We start from the raw sequence: 17,871 nt of genomic DNA, 5'->3' as shown, positions 1-17,871 counted from the left end.
AATTTTATATATAGATATAACAATAATAAAAATCACTATCAAGACCCAGTTTTCATACATATACACAGTTTTATATGAAAATATTTTTTATAGCAATTATTTAGTGTTTATGTCCTTATATGATTTGTAATTTGTCGTGCATATCTTACTAGATAGTTTTTCACAACAATCTTATAATATTATGCTTAAAATCTAAAATTCTACAGTATTACAGTTTTATTAAATTTCAAGATCTGTATATTTTACTGTAAATAGTACATGCATGTAAATGGAAATTATGCAGAAAATAGAGAATAAGAAAATAAAATTTCGCACACACATTAGACACAAGATTTGTGTTGGGAAACCCTTTCTAGAAAACAACCTCGCTGGAAGTTGAGGTTGCTTCGCTCTCTTTCTCTTTCTGCAAGTACAAAGAAGTATGTTATGTGGCTCATGGGCTGCTACAGCACACAAATCCTCTCTTTGTGCTCTACCTCATATCACTTTTGGATATTTTTTCTCAGTTATGGAACAAATACACTCAAAAGAATGGAATGCCTCTTCCTCCTAGTGGCCCGATTATAACACAGCCTGATAGCCTAATAGTGGTTAAGTTTGATTAACTAGAGTTACAATATAGACTCTTCTAGAGTCTTTTACATCATAATCACATGGATATCCCCTTTTCCATGAATATTGGGGGTTGACATGACATCCTCTCGAATTATGGGTGTGAAAACAGGAAGGTCAACTTCTTAGTGGCATAACTTTCCCATACAGAATCTGATTGACATGATTCTTGCATCGTTGGAAAGGCTTCTGTGTGTAGAATAGCGTGAAAAGATGGCACACTAAAGCGTCAAATTTTTACTCCGAAAAACATCATTTAATGCCTCAAAATTATCTTGGAAGGTTTTAGACCCTATTTTTCCAAACTAGGTCCCACTGATAGAAACGGTCCCATGAGTTGATTCCGCCACTTTTTACACTCTAAATGCATTGATATGGATGAAAAATAATATAATTATCCAATCCAGATCACACCTCTCCATTTTGGGAGGCTTTTGGTCTCCAAAAGCTTCTACTAAACGAGGTGAGGAAATTTTTCCTCCACCTTCTCTCTAGTGTACCATTTAGGTTTTCCTAGAAATTGTCCTTTCAACCCAATCTTCCAAAGGTCATGTTGCCTCTGTCTTAGAGCTTCGGACCTCTTTTGCAAAGTTTTATCTTATGTTAACTCTTCCTTATCATTTGGTGCTAAATCCTCCACAGAATGTATGACATGTTCATCTTCCTAATATATCATTGATGGCTTATAGAGTTTCAGATTCTCTACCTTCATAACTAAGTAAATGTGCATATATGGTGGTAAACTAAGTCGATAATCATTTTCACCCACCTTTTCTAGTATCTCAAAGGGACCATACCTCACTGCCTTGATTTTCTTACCAGGCTGTTGTTGGTCCTCCAAAATGTTTTAAAATGACATCCACTTTCACCTTTATCATCAACATTTCACTCACATTTCGCAACTCCATAAACATATAATCTTTCATTAGCCACCATTTTCATAAATATATGGGTTAGGATCTTTATTTACCAAAGTTATTTATTTTATGTGTTTAAAGTGAATTTATGATTAAAAACTAGGAAATTAACATGGTCTCATGTATCTATATATGTGGCTTGAGTTTCATGACATGTGTAGGTTATCTGGAAGCTTCCAAAGCACCCTTATGTGGCCCCCGATGCTCAAATTCGAATTCCCTTCAAAGGAGATTTGGATAAAGGTCAAAGAAGGATATGTGTCCTATTTGGATTGTAACTCTATGAGGTGTGTCATCATTTCTTATTTAGATTAGAACTCTATGAGACACCTAGGGGATATGTGTCTCATTATGAGCTATTTGGTTGTAACTATATGAGATTTTAGTGGATCCTCATTAAATAGGGTAGCTTCTTATGTTTTTGTATAAATAGGAGAGCTTTTTCCTTTGAAGGCATGTGTAAAGTTGGAGAAATGCTCATGTTTTGAATGGAGAATTTGGAGCTTATACTGTAGAAATTTTGAATAATATGACACTTATTCATAGAGATTATCCTGATTATACACTATTGCGGAATACATGCATAGTACATAACCTCCTCTACGTTGATCATCAATTTTGCGTAATTAAAAACAATGAAACATCAATCGCATGCTCACATTAACACAATATGTAACTCGGGGAAAGCATACAGCTAAAAACCCCACACTATCTGTATATTATAATTATTGAGAACATGTAACAATACATAGTACAATACTCCTCGCAAGTACTCAGTACTATCTCCACCTGTTACACACAAACTAGCTCAGATCTAAATCAATCACAGGTTCAAATCTCCTTCGCTGCTTGCCTGCCTCCACTGCGCAATCCTGCATGAGAATGGATGAGTATGGCTGATCCAAACTCGTATTTCCCTTGGCTGAACCACGCAATCCTCATTAGCAATACTCAATCCATTGATTGTGCAAATCTCGTGCACAACTATAGTCACAACTGACAGTTGTCTTGCCCTTTCACTCACCTCTAACACTTATCTCCATTGAACTATCCATGCACTGAGTTAACTGATGTATTCTTGAGTTAATTTATGAGTTAATAATTAGTGAATTAATTAACAATTAATTCACATCACTCATCACTAGTGTATTTGCAGTTAGACTAAATACAACTAGTTTAACCAAGTTAAACTGAACACAACTCCATCAACTCCACAATCAACTCCACCAAACTCAACCACATGAGTTCTAACTGAAGTCCATCATGCAATAGCTCCACTGACCCATAAGAAAAGAATATTTCTTTCTGACAGCTGCATGTGCCACATCTGTAGCTCAAACTGAAGTGCTCCAAGAGGATAATATAATTTTTATAGTCCAAATATTATTATGAGCTAATAATATTCGATTGTTCTATTTTTAGCCTGGCAGTCTAAAAATAGACTCCACCCATATGTCTAAAAATAGAAGTCCATCTATTTTTTCCAACATGACCAATCATCCACAAATAGCATCCTGCAACTCATAGACCATGATCCATATGTCTAAAAATAGACATAGTCTAAAAATAGACTTTGTGCCAAAAATAGCCTGCGGGCCCAGTTAGTGAAGGAAACTCCTTTCCACTAAGCTCCATCATCTTGTTGCATTTTCAACACTCCTTCTCTACAAGATATGGATTATCTGCAACCCCTATCCTGCAACTCTGGAATGTTCTACATGCAACATATTTTTACCTGTCCACTTGCTCCAACAACACTTGGAACAAAAACACTCCCAACTGACCACTCTGTTGGGCTAGGAACATACTCTGATGTTGAAGCTCTACTTGCTGCTGACAAGTGCTCCCTCTCTGACATCTGCACTATTACAACATCTCCATGCATCTCGCACCATTGCACACTTCTCTGTGCCACCTAGCACTGTGCAAAACACTTGTGCCTCTCGCATTGTTGTAGCCTGCTAGCTATGCGCTGTCTTGGGTTTCCCTACACTGTCACTCTCTCTGCCGCTCCATCCACATCTGTCTCTACCCAATCAGTCAGTTCCTGCTACTCCACATCGGGGCTCCTGTAGCAAGGTCTCATCCAAGAGGTTTGGTACCTCAAGAATCCTTCCCCCTCCTCCTTGGGACGATCAATCCACATCACCCCACCACCTACCAGGAGGTATGGCTGCATGCGATCCCTCAGCCCACCTGGCTCGAAGTTTCCCCCTACTGGGGGTCTCTGCATGAGTAGATGTCTCTACTCTATCTCCTCTCAGCTTCCCTTGTTGTGGCTGCTCCACAACCTCCTGAAGCTGCTGCACCAATCGTGGCTCTTCCACAATCGTCTGAGACTTCTTATGGCTCTGCATGTTGAGAGGTAATATACGCTCCCTCTCAACCACCAATTCTCCATCAGTTGCCTCGCTGCTCAAGGCTTTGCATGCATCTTGAGCCTCAAGAGCATATAGGTTCTTGACCTGTGAACCAATCTGCTTCACTTGTCTAATGATGATGTGTCTAAGGAAAACCTTTCCCTTACTAAAGACTACATCATAGCCTCTGTCTTCCAGCATTGCGATCAACACCAAGTTTCTCTTCAGTCCTGGTACATACTTGACATCGGTCAAGGTAAGATGAGCTCCATGCTCCCTCTGAAAAATAACCGTGCCTACACCTGAGACACTATACTTCTCATCATTACCCATCGCTATGAGTATTTGGAGATCTTTCTCCTCCAAAGTACTGAACAAACTATTGTCACCGGTCATGTGGAAAGAAGGTCCACTATCAAGAAACCAACCACTTCCCACCATGGATGAAACCATGCATGCGAAGAGTGTGAAATCCAACTTGAACTGTGAAGCAAGTGCCTCACCTTCAGATCCTTCCCCGGATCCCTTCTTGGATTTCTTCTTTGGGAAATTAGTGGCATAATGGCCCAACTCATGACAACGAAAGCATCTCACCTTCGACTTGTCAACCTTCTTCCCATTATTGGAAGAACTAGATTCATAAAGAGAAACTTTCTCCTTCCCCTTCTTTGCCTTACCGCTAAGGCACAGTTCTCCTCATCATGCATGCATGAAGAACTGTCTCTGGTGCTCCGTCTGATCTCCTCCTGCACAATATCTAACCAAAGTCTCTCCCATCCTGGCAATTTCTCTCGACCATTGATAGAGTCTTGATAGGAATTCCAACTCTTCGAAAGACCAAGGAGAGCCAAGCTCACCAAGTTCTCATCATTGACAGTCGCCCCCACACTTCCCAGCTCATCCCGGCATTGGGTGAACTTCATGAGATACTTGGGCATACTATCTCCATTCTCACACTTAATGTTTCTGAGTTTATCCTTGAGCGCCAACTTCCTCTGGTCGCTCTTGCTTTGGAATAAATCTGTCAACGCTTTCCGCATCAAGTATGGAGAAGCCTTTCCATGTAGGCTGGACACAATGTGATCCTTCACGCCCTCCAACAGAATCCTTCGACACTTTACTGTCTTCTTTTGCCAAGCCTCACTGTGAGTAGCATCAGTAGGCTTTGGGACCTCAGCCTCTATGAACTCCTTCAGCCCATTTTCATCTAACATCTCCTCCATCCTGTCTTTCCATGCAATATAGTTCGAGCTGCCTTCAAGAGCATACTCCAATCACAATCCATAGAAAGACATTTCAACTTTGACACTAGGAAAACACTGCTACAAATTAGAATTCCAACAACTCAAAACTCAACCGCCTCTGATCTAAAAATTCGTGAGAACAAAGTATTTCTCGTATATAGATTGATTGTATGGGCTTTTACTGGATATCTCACCTTCCAAAGGAAGGATGAATCCAGAGGCTACCTGGCCCGATTACAGACTCTGCCTGAAGAAATAAAATGTAAACACTTTCTGAATAATAGATCTGATGATCAACAACTCTGATATTATGTAGAAATTTTGAATAATATGACACTTATTCACAGAGATTATCCTGATTATACACTATTGCAAAATACATGCATAATACATAACCTCCTCTATGTTGATCATCAATTTTGCGGAATTAAAAACAATGAAACATCAATCGCATGCGCACATTAACACAGTATGTAACTCGGGGAAAGCATACAGCTGAAAACCCCACACTATATGTATATTATAATGATTGATAACATGTAACAATACATAGTACAACACTCCTCGCAAGTACTCAGTACTATCTTCACCTGTTACACACAAACTAGCTCAGATCTGAATCAATCACAGGTTCAAATCTCCTCTGCTGCTTGCCTGCCTCCACTGCGCAATCTTGCATGAGAATGGATGAGTATGGCTGATCCAAACTTGTATTTCCCTTGGCTGAACCACGCAATCCTCATTGGCAATACTCAATCCATTGATTGTGCAAATCTCATGCACAACTATAGTCACAACTGACAGCTGTCTTGCCCTTTCACTCACCTCTAACACTTGTCTCCATTGAACTGTCCATGCACTGAGTTAACTGATGTATTCTTGAGTTAATTTATGAGTTAATAATTAGTGAATTAACTAACAATTAATTCATATCACTCATCACTAGTGTATTTGCAATTAGACTAAATACAACTAGTTTAACCAAGTCAAACTAAACACAACTCCATTAACTCCACAATCAACTCCACCAAACTCAACCACGTGAGTTCTAACTGAAGTCCATCATGCAATAGCTCAACTGAGCCATAAGAAAAGTGTATTTCCTTCTGACAGCTACATGTGCCACATCTGTAGCTCAAACTGAATTGCTCCAAGAGGATAAGATAATGCTTATAGTCCAAATATTATTATGAGCTAATAATATTCGACTGTTCTATTTTTAGCCTGACAGTCTAAAAATAGACTCCACCCATATGTCTAAAAATAGAAGTCCATCTATTTTTACCAACATGACCAATCATCCACAAATAGCATCCTGCAACTCATAGACCATGATCCATATGTCTAAAAATAGACTTTGCGCTAAAAATAGCTTGTTGGCCCACTTAGTGAAGGTGACTCCTTTCCACTAAGCTCCATCATCTTGTTGCATTTTCAACATATACTTGGAGATTTGAATATTTAGTTTTGCTTGCATATGGAACTTCTTCACTTTCCACCCTCATACACCATTGGAATGGCCATCTAATGATTGTGAGATTTAGTTGTTTTTATAGATTAAAGTTCATTTGTTTTCTTAGTATTAGTTTTAGAAGGACTGTGTAATCTTTTCTTTTCTAAAAACATTTCAATAGGAAGATTTATGTATTTTTTAATTGGATTAAATTTGAGGCAAGGGTTCATAGTTATTTAGTTTCCTTTCATGTTATGTTATTTACTTTCTTAGATCAAACCATCAATTCATTGTATAATTGAATAAAGAATTAGGCCAAGAAGGTGACTTCAAATTGGGCGATTGAATGTTCAACCTATGCAATCATTGAGCTTTACTTTTCCATGCTTTTATATTTGCTTTTAAGATCCTCATTTAATTGCGTTAACTGATATCCATAAAGATCATTCTAAGAAATTGATTTAATAATATTTCAAGATTGAATGGTTGAATATTTGATACATGCAATTACTGAGTTATTTTCTGCACACTTTACTTGCTTTTCTAAGACATTAAAAGTTAAAGTATAAATATTTGCTTATACATCATCTCAAGAAGGTAACATTTCATAATTGAATGCTGGAGTAACTAAGTATACATTAATTGTTTTTTGTTTCACAGGTTAGTTGAATTTCATTTTCATTATTTGATATCATAGATTTTTTTTTTTGCTAAGTAAATCTAATCTATTATTCACAGTAAAAGAGTACAATTACAACAAGCTGAGCATGGTGAATCAACTAGCCTGAGAGTAAGGCCATTTGAGCCAGACATTGTCCAAAACTGAGAAATTGGACAAAATTTCCCACGCAAGGGATCCAGAAGAGCACAAACAACATGCACAACAGCAACAACAGAGAGACACAATTGAAACTAGAAATTGATCTCGACACAGTAACAGAGACAGAATTTGACACATTGAGCCAAAAAACCTTTATAACTGGGCTGCAAAAACCGGTTGAGTAGCTACACCGCTGGATTACTCGTCAGGTGATTCCTCCACGATCCTGCACCAACCCCCTGCATTCAGGTCCTGGGCTTGGGCCGCTGCATTATCATTCAATTTTGGAGGAGCAGGAGCCATAGGATTAGTATTGACAGCGCTGACCGGTGGAACCATCCCGAGATGCATACCAACAGTTGGCTTTGGAGTATTAGGATCACCCACCTCCTGCTCATCCTCAGTGAGTGGCATTGGGGCACTGGTATCGCCCTCATCTTGGGCTTCCTCTAGAAAGAGGACAGAGACATGAGCCGTGATCCGAGGGCGATTGAGGGAGTAGTTAAACGTGAAAATGGCAAAACCAAAGGAGGGTGAATTCAAAGAACCAGGGGAGCTTGGGTCAAGGAATTGACTGGGCCTCAGAATGCCCTCATTTCCACTGCGAGGACGAGGATCCTGATTAATGGAGTCAGACCCCGAGGATGGGCGAGAAGGGTTGCCCCGTCCTGAGCCTCTATGACTGAGAATTCTCTGGCGAGGCCTCAACATTGCAGAGGGAATACCACGAACAATGGAGGGAATGCCACGAACAGTGGAGGGAATGCCATGAGAAGCAGAGGGAATGCCACAAACTACAGAGGGAATACCACTAACAATAGAGGGAGTGCCACGAACAGCAGAAGAAATACCACTACCAGCAGAGGGAATGCTACAAACAGCAGAGGGATTACCACATTCGAATAGCATTTGTGAGCCTGCCGCCTGAGGTGCGGGCTGCTTAAAATAACCAGAGCTTGACCCCCACGAAACCCAAGTGCCTGCAAAACCCGTAACCATCCAAAACAGCATGAAGCACAACAGCATATAGCCATGGCTGAGGCCGGCTATTAAACAATTCCCACCTCCTCGATCCTCTCCCGCCATAACAATGGCATTCATGGGAGCCGAAGACTGATATCCAACTGCGCATGCGAAACGGGACGGCATATTAATGCCAGTCTCAAACATTCCTTTGCCATTTATGACATCCACCTGCAAGCTCTTCACCTCCCACATGGCCTCATGTCCGGTGAACCTGGCTGGCAGGTGGCTTCGCCGCGTCACCCACCCCAGTCCCATCACACTAATTGCTGCTCTAATCGCCCGCATCCGGGGAAAAGGTAGTGGGCTTGGCCCGGTTTAGACTAACTACTCGCACAACGAGCTACGACCTTGCTTGGGATCGAACACAAGACCGACCCGTCATGACGAGGCCGACTTTACCACTATGCTGCCTCCATGACCTTTATTTGATATCATAGATTAGATGAATTGGTTTTCGTTATTTTATAGTTAGATTGATCTAAATTGAAAGACAATTTCTAACACATACAGTGCATGCATGCTTCACAAGTTAACGAAACCCTCGGGTTGACAAATTAAATGACAAGAAATTACTTTGCCCCAAATTTTTGGTGTCATTGTCGGGGAAGTGTGCATAGGAACTAACTCCTGTTTAGAGTGTATTTTATTTGTTTTTGTTTTTACTAACCATTTATGGACAAAGGATCTAGAATGCAGCCCAAAGACTACATTGGGGAATGATATCAAGAAGCAGTTACGCCACAATATTCATCAATTCTTCAAGAGGTCCTTGCGGCAAATCTAAACATTAAAACAATTTTTAATGTCCTCATACACAATTAGGTACATTTCGTAAATTTGGATATGAACATTTGAGAAAGTTTAATCCGTAAATGGCTCCATTAGAAACATTCATATACTTAAAAAAAATAATAATAATAAATAAATAAATAAATCTTTTAAGTAGGATAAACTACGAAATAAAATCAAGCTTGATAGCATTTTTTTTAGAGTTCTTGATTTCATTTTTAAAAAGTTTTTAGACTTTAAAATCTTCTACAATTTTATTTATTTTCTTGCATTTCTTCATTAACCTCACAAAAATATTTTCAATAAAAAAAATCATGTTTTGATTTTAAAAAAAGAAAAAAAGAAAAAAAATCATGTTAGATTTTCAATAAAAAAGGTAACAAAATAAAAACTCTTCATGTTTTTGAAAAAGGGAAATGTAGAATTTTAAATAAAAATGATCAATTGATAACTAGATCCAATGCAACCTGCAAAGAAAAAAAAAAATTGTTAGCTTGGAATCCAAGATTCAACAATCCATCATAATAAAAAAATCATGCTCGAAGAGGCTGCGGTTTGTGCAACATAGCTCAAAAATAGTTCTAAATTATAATATTTTTTGCATGTGTTCTGAACTGTATCATATGAGCCTGCTAGTCTGGTCATTCACACCAAAGAGGAGTCGAATTAGATTGGTAGGGTGGTTCTGTTATGATCCAACTGCTTTGGTAGGTTGAGCCGCCCAGATTGACTGGTTATGGTTTGTAGTGACCTTCAAAACATTGTGTCTTGTTTATGTTTTTCCTATTTGAATAAGTTTTTGCAAATTAGCTACGAAACACAGCCTATTCTGCAGCTAACTGTGTGTTCTGTAGCTACTTCCATGGTTTAGCAAGTTACGGGTGTCAAATGAAGAAACTGGCCACATGGGCATCTCTGGAATCATCTCGACATGGATTCTGTCCTAGTCAGCCAACCCAGATAGATAAAAAAGCTATCTCAAGACCACATTCAAAGCCTTGTTTTCAGGTTCCATTACATTCACTTTGAAGCCTTAGTTGCCTAAAATTGAGAACCATTAATCATTTCTATAAAAATTCAAAATTTCAGAAATAAGAATCGAAGCTACCATAATTTGTTTAAATAATAACAGTCGAACCAAATGTTGGGGAGAAGCTGATCAAGCTTTTCACAGTGGATCTACTAGACAGTAGTTTCATGGCTTTGATGAAGTTTCTCATGTGGCCAGTCCTATCGACTTCGTCCCTAAAGATCCTGAGGTAAGTAACTTGGCTGCTTCAATTTTCCCAAACAATATGCCATTCATATATATGAATCTAAGTATTAATACTTAGTAACTTGAAATGATGTCATCTAGCCAGAAGTTGAGAGAACACTAAATGTTCTAAAGGCTTGCATAGAGGCGTATGTATCCACACTTATGGAAGAAGCAGAATCAGTGGATTGATGAAATCCATTAGATGTGTATCCCATTAGATGTGTATCTCCTTACTGGACAGATACATAACTAGCCTCGAGAGCCACCATACAGCAAATCGAACCCAGAAAGTCCGAGTGCAATACTTGCAGAGGAAATGTGTAACAACTGAAAAATGTCAATTTTTAAACGTGATTTCCAGCCAAATGAAAACGAATATAGGAAAACCGAAACATGGGTGTTTTCAGGAACAGGGTGAATTAGATAACCTAGAAATGGTTTCCTCAATTTCACAACTGTTTGGAGGATATATGAGATTCTTCTAGACCCTATTTTGTTGAGTACGTGAGGAAAAATAGTTTTAATTAACACACAGTTGTGGCCATATTCCGATTTATCTTAGAAATATCCACCCAGATCCGATTTCCCTAGCTAAATTCTAGCTTGAGATAGTTGGAGAAAAATATTTGAGTTTGGGTGCCCCAATCGCTTGTGCCAAGTCATCCACTGTGTATTGGCATTATTAATTTCCTCCATTGAAGGAGCCACTGTGAAATAGAATGAGAAGGGATTTCAAGAGATCGAATAACAGTTCAGTAATATTCACTATTTGATACCTCATTCGTTAAAGAATGAAGGAATTAATTGATAAGAAGGCCGATTCTATTTAATTACAGCCTCAATACACATTTAAACATAAGAAAGAACAAAGATTCTCTAAAGCAGCGATAACACCTTCCTGTTCTAATCATCCAAGTATCTTGGTTCCATTATCTCGACGTTGTATTTTGAAGGGGAGGGTATGTGAGAGGAACTAGATATCTCATATCAAGTACTATGGAAGCTTTGATGTATCCCTTGGAAGGTTCTTGTGGGATAAATTATCTAATCAAATTTCCAGCCATCAGATGCACATAGCCTTTGCCTTTGCTAGCAGTTTTGTAACCCTTGCTTATGTTGATTGGGTTTGATTGGGTTAATAGCTTTATGTTAAACATGTTTTTTATACAAGAATGATCACGTTTCTTTGAGTCTTGTAGGTACAAAAGACGAAGGCATTACAAATGAAAAATGTTATGCCATGGCACAGCCAAAGAAGATCGACAAGATTTTAGCTATAGAAACTGTGCACATTTTGCAGTTGAACAACGATTCTGCAGCTAATCGACAATTCTGCAGCTGAAAAACAATTCTACAGTTATGCATTTAACTCAATGATTTATCTGTCAAACAATGCATTCTAACTAGAAATTCATGATCAACATGCCATTTCATCTGCTTACGTCATCTTTCACTGTAACATCATGTTCCCATGCGACATTTTACATGACAATTTTCATTGTTTCATAAAAATTTCAAAACAGTCTAACTTTCTCATATGCCATCAAAATTCGATGATTCAAGTGTCAATGGAAAGATCCTGACAAGATCTAAAAATTAGGAAGCTATTATAATATTTTGAAATAGTAATAATGAAAAAAAATTGCTGAAAAGAAACAACAGGTACCTTGAGGCGCTACTTTCAACACAAGTATAAACTCTCTTGCTTTTCTTTCATGAACTTGTTTAATAGTACGATTCTTATTTTTTTATGTAAATTTCATTAGCAGAGAAATTGAGCACCTATCTATTTTTATAACTTTACAATCCATTTGAAAAGAAGTACTAGTTTTTGTAGGTTCGAGGAGGAAGAACAAATGACCATAAGCAAATAGTGTCTCTCAAAGACCACATTTATTTCACAAGAAAATGATCAGAGCAGCAACAGAGATGAAACATCAATGCATGAGCACATGCTAATGCATATCAGATCCAACAGTTGCAAGCCTTTCAGATGACAGTGTTTCCATTGCATCCATACTCCTTCAGTCAATAAAACCTTCATCTCATTTCCTTTGTAGTCGCATTGCATTTCACTTAGTCAGTCAATAAAATTCTCATCTCATTTTCCTTCACTGCTCATTTTTATTCATAGAAACTATATTTTCCTACCTTGCTTTCACTAACTCATAACTCATTTTCATAAATACATTCAACTCGCTTACACACTGATTTGTCCTTTTACTTTCCATTCACTTGTCATTTTCCTTTCCATTAAATAAACCTTGATCCACTGCAAAATTTTCCATTCATAGTCCTTCAAAATCATTATTTCATGCTTGCGTTAGATGATGGAGGATTTCTTAAGGCCTTCCTTCTAACAAGCCTTGGCCTATCGACATCAACACATTATCTAGGCCGAAGGCTAGAGTCCTCATTAGTACCTTGAGGTTTGTACGCCTTAATGACAGGCTCTCTCGCCAACAATCATGGGAATACATCAATGTCCCTTGATCGTTGGATCTTTGAAGTGGCTCAACATCGGATCATTTATTCACCCTTTGCAAGATGTACTTAGGTACCTTGCCACTCATTGACATTAATGGAGAGTTTGCCTCACATTGGTTAACGACATTCATCAATGGTCGGTAATCCAATGACCTCTCTTCATGCTCGACACCGGCACATTTATTCGCATGACTAGAGTTATACCATTAGTTATATACCGATTGAAGACTATATCATTTCAGCATTTTGCGACAGATATAATAGATTTAGCAGCAGAAATAAAGAATCGACTTCACAACCTCATCCACCATTTATGCAACCAAGAAGAAGATGAATTCTACATTTCTTTCCATAATCTAGAAGCATCCACAATCTTTAATTTCCATAACTCATGCACATTGAAGGTAACTGAAGGTATGTGGTTTTCTAATTTTTAGTCATGAAATTCCTTAAAATACTAAAATTGTAACTTTGGAAATTCCTCACTTCCTCTTTCACATTGTCATATCTTTAGTTGGGGGGAAGGGACATCATTTCATATTCATATATCATACACCATCACACATTTTCATTTCATCCTAACATACTTGTCCTAATCAATTATGATTGCATTATGGTTCAAAAAGTTATATGATTTGCAAATAATACCTAAATTATGAGCACACTATATGGTTGATTTTAAAGATGCATTCTTAAATACGTTCAATGAATCTTACTGCAACAAAAAGAAACGAGGTATTGAAACACAAGAACCAATACCAATTAGAATTTGGTTGAAACACATGAACCAACCAAACATGTTGCAATTCAATGTATGACAAGGAATACTTTGCAAAAATAAATAAAATTGTCAAATGCAACGTTTAAGGACATATGATATAAGCCAATATCATTCAAAAGCAAAGACATTGCGAGCAAATGAAAGGAATTAATGCAATATTTTCATGAGGACATGAAATTAATTTAGTTGGGGGGTATGTTGGGCCTCCAAAATGTCTTTAAAATGACATCCACTTTCACCTTTATCACCACCATTTCACTCACATGTCACAACTCCATGACCATATAATCTTTCATTAGCCACCATTTTCATAAATATATGGGTTAGGATCCTTATTTACCAAAGTTATTTATTTTATGTGTTTAAAGTGAATTTATGATTAAAAACTAGGAAATTAACATGGTTTCATGTATCTATATATGTGGCTTGAGTTTCATGACATGTGTAGGTTATTTGGAAGCTTCCAAAGCAACCTCATGTGGCTTCCAATGCTCAAATTCGAATTCCCTTCAAAGGAAATTTGGATAAAGGTCAAAGAAGGATATGTGTCCTATTTGGATTGTAACTCTACGAGGTGTCTCATCATTTCTTATTTGGATATGTGTATTATTATGAGCTATTTGGTTGTAACTATATGAGATTTTAGTGGATCCTCATTAAATAGGGCAGCTTCTTATGTTTTTGTATAAATAGGAGAGCCTTTTCCTTTGAAGGCATGTGTAAAGTTGGAGAAATGTTCATGTTTTTAATAGAGAATTTGGAGCTTATACTTGGATATTTGAATATTTAGTTTTGCTTGCATATGGAACTTCTTTACTTTCCATCGTCATACACCATTGGAATGGCCATCTAACGATTGTGAGATTTAATTGCTTTTATATATTAAAGTTCATTTTCTTTCTTAGTATTAGTTTTAGAATGATTGTGTAATCTTTGCTTTTCTAAAAACATTTCAATTGGGAAGATTTATGTATTTTCTAATTGGATTAAGTTTGAGGCAAGGGCTCATAGTTATTTAGTTTCCTTTCATGTTTTGTTATTTACTTTCTTAGATCAAACCATCAATTCATTGTATAATTGAATAAAGGATCAGGCCAAGAAGGTGACTTCAAATTGGGTGATTGAATGTTCAACCTATGCAATCATTGAGCTTTACTTTTCCATGCTTTTATATTTGCTTTTAAAATCCTCATTTAATTGAATTAACTGATATTCCTAAATATCATTCTAAGAAATTGATTTAATCATATTTCAAGATTGAATGGATGAATATTTGATACATGCAATTACTGAGTTATTTTCTGCACACTTTACTTGCTTTTCTAAGACATTAGAAGCTAAATTATAAATAGTTTCTTACACATCATCTCAAGAAGGTAACACTTCATTATTGAATGCTGGAGTAACTAAGTATACATTAGTTGTTTTTGATTTCACAGGTTAGTTGAATTTCATTTTCATTATTTGATTTCATAGATTAGATGAATTGGTTTTCGTTATTTTTTAGTTAGATTGATCTAAATTGACAGAAAATTTATAACACATATAGTGCATGCATGCTTCACAAGTTTACAAAACCCCCGGGTTGACAAATTAAAAGACAGGCAATCACTTGGCGCCAACGGCCTCTCCTTGTACAATTGTAACCATACTATGTCTCCCACCTTAAATGATTTCTCTGTTCTATGTTGATCATGCATGGCCTTATATTTCTCCTACGACTTTTGTATTGTCTCTTATACTTGTAGATGGATCTATGGAAATATGTAACTAGGTTTGGTATTCGTAACGAAATATGTAATCATGATTTTATGTATTTGATGTAAAAAGAAAAATAAATTTATTATTTTCATTCTTGAGGCATGGGTTTCACGCTCAAGGAAATTTTATTTATAGTTCAAGCACTGTCAGGCGGAAAGAGTCGATAGTGCGGACACAACCAACCTCCCTAGGAGCCTAAGACTCTCTAGTGACAAACAAGACAAACAAGAGCAATCCTTCTCTAAACATGCATTTACTATATAAGAAATCAAGTGTTTAGATCCTACCTGTAATCCAACGTTGTTGCAGTAGTCTAGTCTCGCTGATCCGGATGAGCTCCTCCTTCACTTTGAAACCTGCATTCACTAACAATCAAACGATTAAATAGCACTTGATAATCTCATAAAATAAAACATATTTAACACATAGACCAAGGAGTACATGAAACAACTCATAAATAACAAGTTATTGAGAAGAATGGACTCATTTGCATTAATAGGAAACAAAAGGAACAATTACAACCTGAGCCTTGGTGTTGTGCAAGTCCCTCCCAGGGTCCATCAAGAGTTCTCCTTTACTTTGACAAAGCTCACCCACTTCAAAATAGAACAAGCAAAGATGGCAATCTCTCCTCACAAGCTTCTAAATGGGAGTCCTAATTCCAGCAGCATCTACCCTTAGAAATGTTTAGCTTCCAACCTCTCCTCCTTCTGGCCCAATGCCTATATTTATAGTGCTCTAGAGGAAGTTATTTAGGTCCACCATCAATGGGATAATCCCCTCTTTGGATGGGATAGCTCCCTTATTGATGGGACAAGTTCCTCTTTGGTAGGGGTACATGAACCATCTGGAGGCGTTCAATACACGTCGAACAACCTTCTAGAATGCTCTAGAAATGACCACAAGTAACTTTTTAAAGATGAAACTTGCGTATTTTTACCTTTACAGGGGTACGCACCTGCCCCTTTACATACAGATCGTACAAGTACGCAGCTTTTGTGAAAATTAGGTGCGTATCCGCAGGTAAGGTTGAGAGAACCTGCGTACCCAGAGATAAACACATTTACAAAGACTTTCTCTCTTTTTGGAGTTTGACATGGAGAGCAGAGGCATAAGACTTGCCCAGGAGGATAGCATGACTGTTGATACAGCCATACTAACTGTAAATAGTCATGGTGACATTTTTTAGTGTAACAGATTGCCCCCTAAAGTGCGAAGCCTGTAGTAGATTAGGGTTTTGTATTATCTAGGAAGGGTGAAGCGCTTTATCATTTCAAGGATTACCTCGTGGAGAGCCTGGTCAGAACCTACAATTTTCAACACAAAATACATGTATAAGATTATATCATCGCTGAGGTAGGCATTCCCATACTCAGATCAAAACTTTAACTAACAGACTAACTACTCTGATACGGGAATGATCTTGCAGTACATCATAATCATAGACTTTTGTAGACACAGTATGGGCACAACCATCTATTTATGATTAGTCTACTTAGATAATGAATACAAAACTCCTTGCAGCCTGGATGGTGGAAACTAGATCCAGGGTCTTCATTTCCACTTCCCGTATTGGTACGATTCTAGCCATGCGAATAAATGAGTTGATGTCGAACATGGTAGAAACCACTTGATTACCAGTCGATGATGTAAACTATTAACAACTGTGAGAGAGACCACCAGTAATGTCAATGGTCCTCAAAGTACCCAGTAAAATCCATGAGATGTGAATGAATGAGTTGATGTCGAACATTTCACGGAATCCTTCGATCGAGAGTCAATGATGTAAACTGACGTCAAAGGCGAGAAACCTGCCATTGATGCATGCAGACTTCAAGGTACTGACGATTTCTAAGTCATATCTCTAGATAATGTGCTGATGTCGATAGAAAGCGACCCGTTGCAGGCAAGCCCACAACACGAAATCATTGATCAAGTTGAAGAAATGTTGCTGTAAGGACTGACTCAGGGATGGTCAAATGGATGACAAGTATTTTGCAGATGAAAGTTTTGCTTGCAGACCTCTTGAACACATAACGACACGACATATGGCTTGGTAATGAATGACTCAAAGTTAATCCCCAGAACCCGGCTGAAGACTTTCAAAGTGGTTTGATCAATTGTGAGGTAAAGGATTTCCCAACCCAGGTGAATGAAAAGTGTCGTGTCCAAGAGTGGTAATAAAGTTTCTTCTGAGACAAAGGATAAAAAATAGGCTCATTCTTCTCTCTTTTCCCCCACCATTTCTGGCAAGTACCTCTTTATTTTTAACAAGCTTGAGGAGGATAACATATGCTTGATTATAAGCTCATCCTTCGGACGAGTCCAACCTAGTTTTGATTCGAACCCTAGGAAGGAGTGGT

This window comes from Pinus tabuliformis, chromosome 9 (genome assembly GCF_031772625.1).
Source record: "Pinus tabuliformis cultivar Carrire ecotype Pingquan chromosome 9, CPIR1, whole genome shotgun sequence".
NCBI lineage: Eukaryota > Viridiplantae > Streptophyta > Pinopsida > Pinales > Pinaceae > Pinus > Pinus tabuliformis.
Note: the sequence above shows the minus strand (reverse complement) of the source record.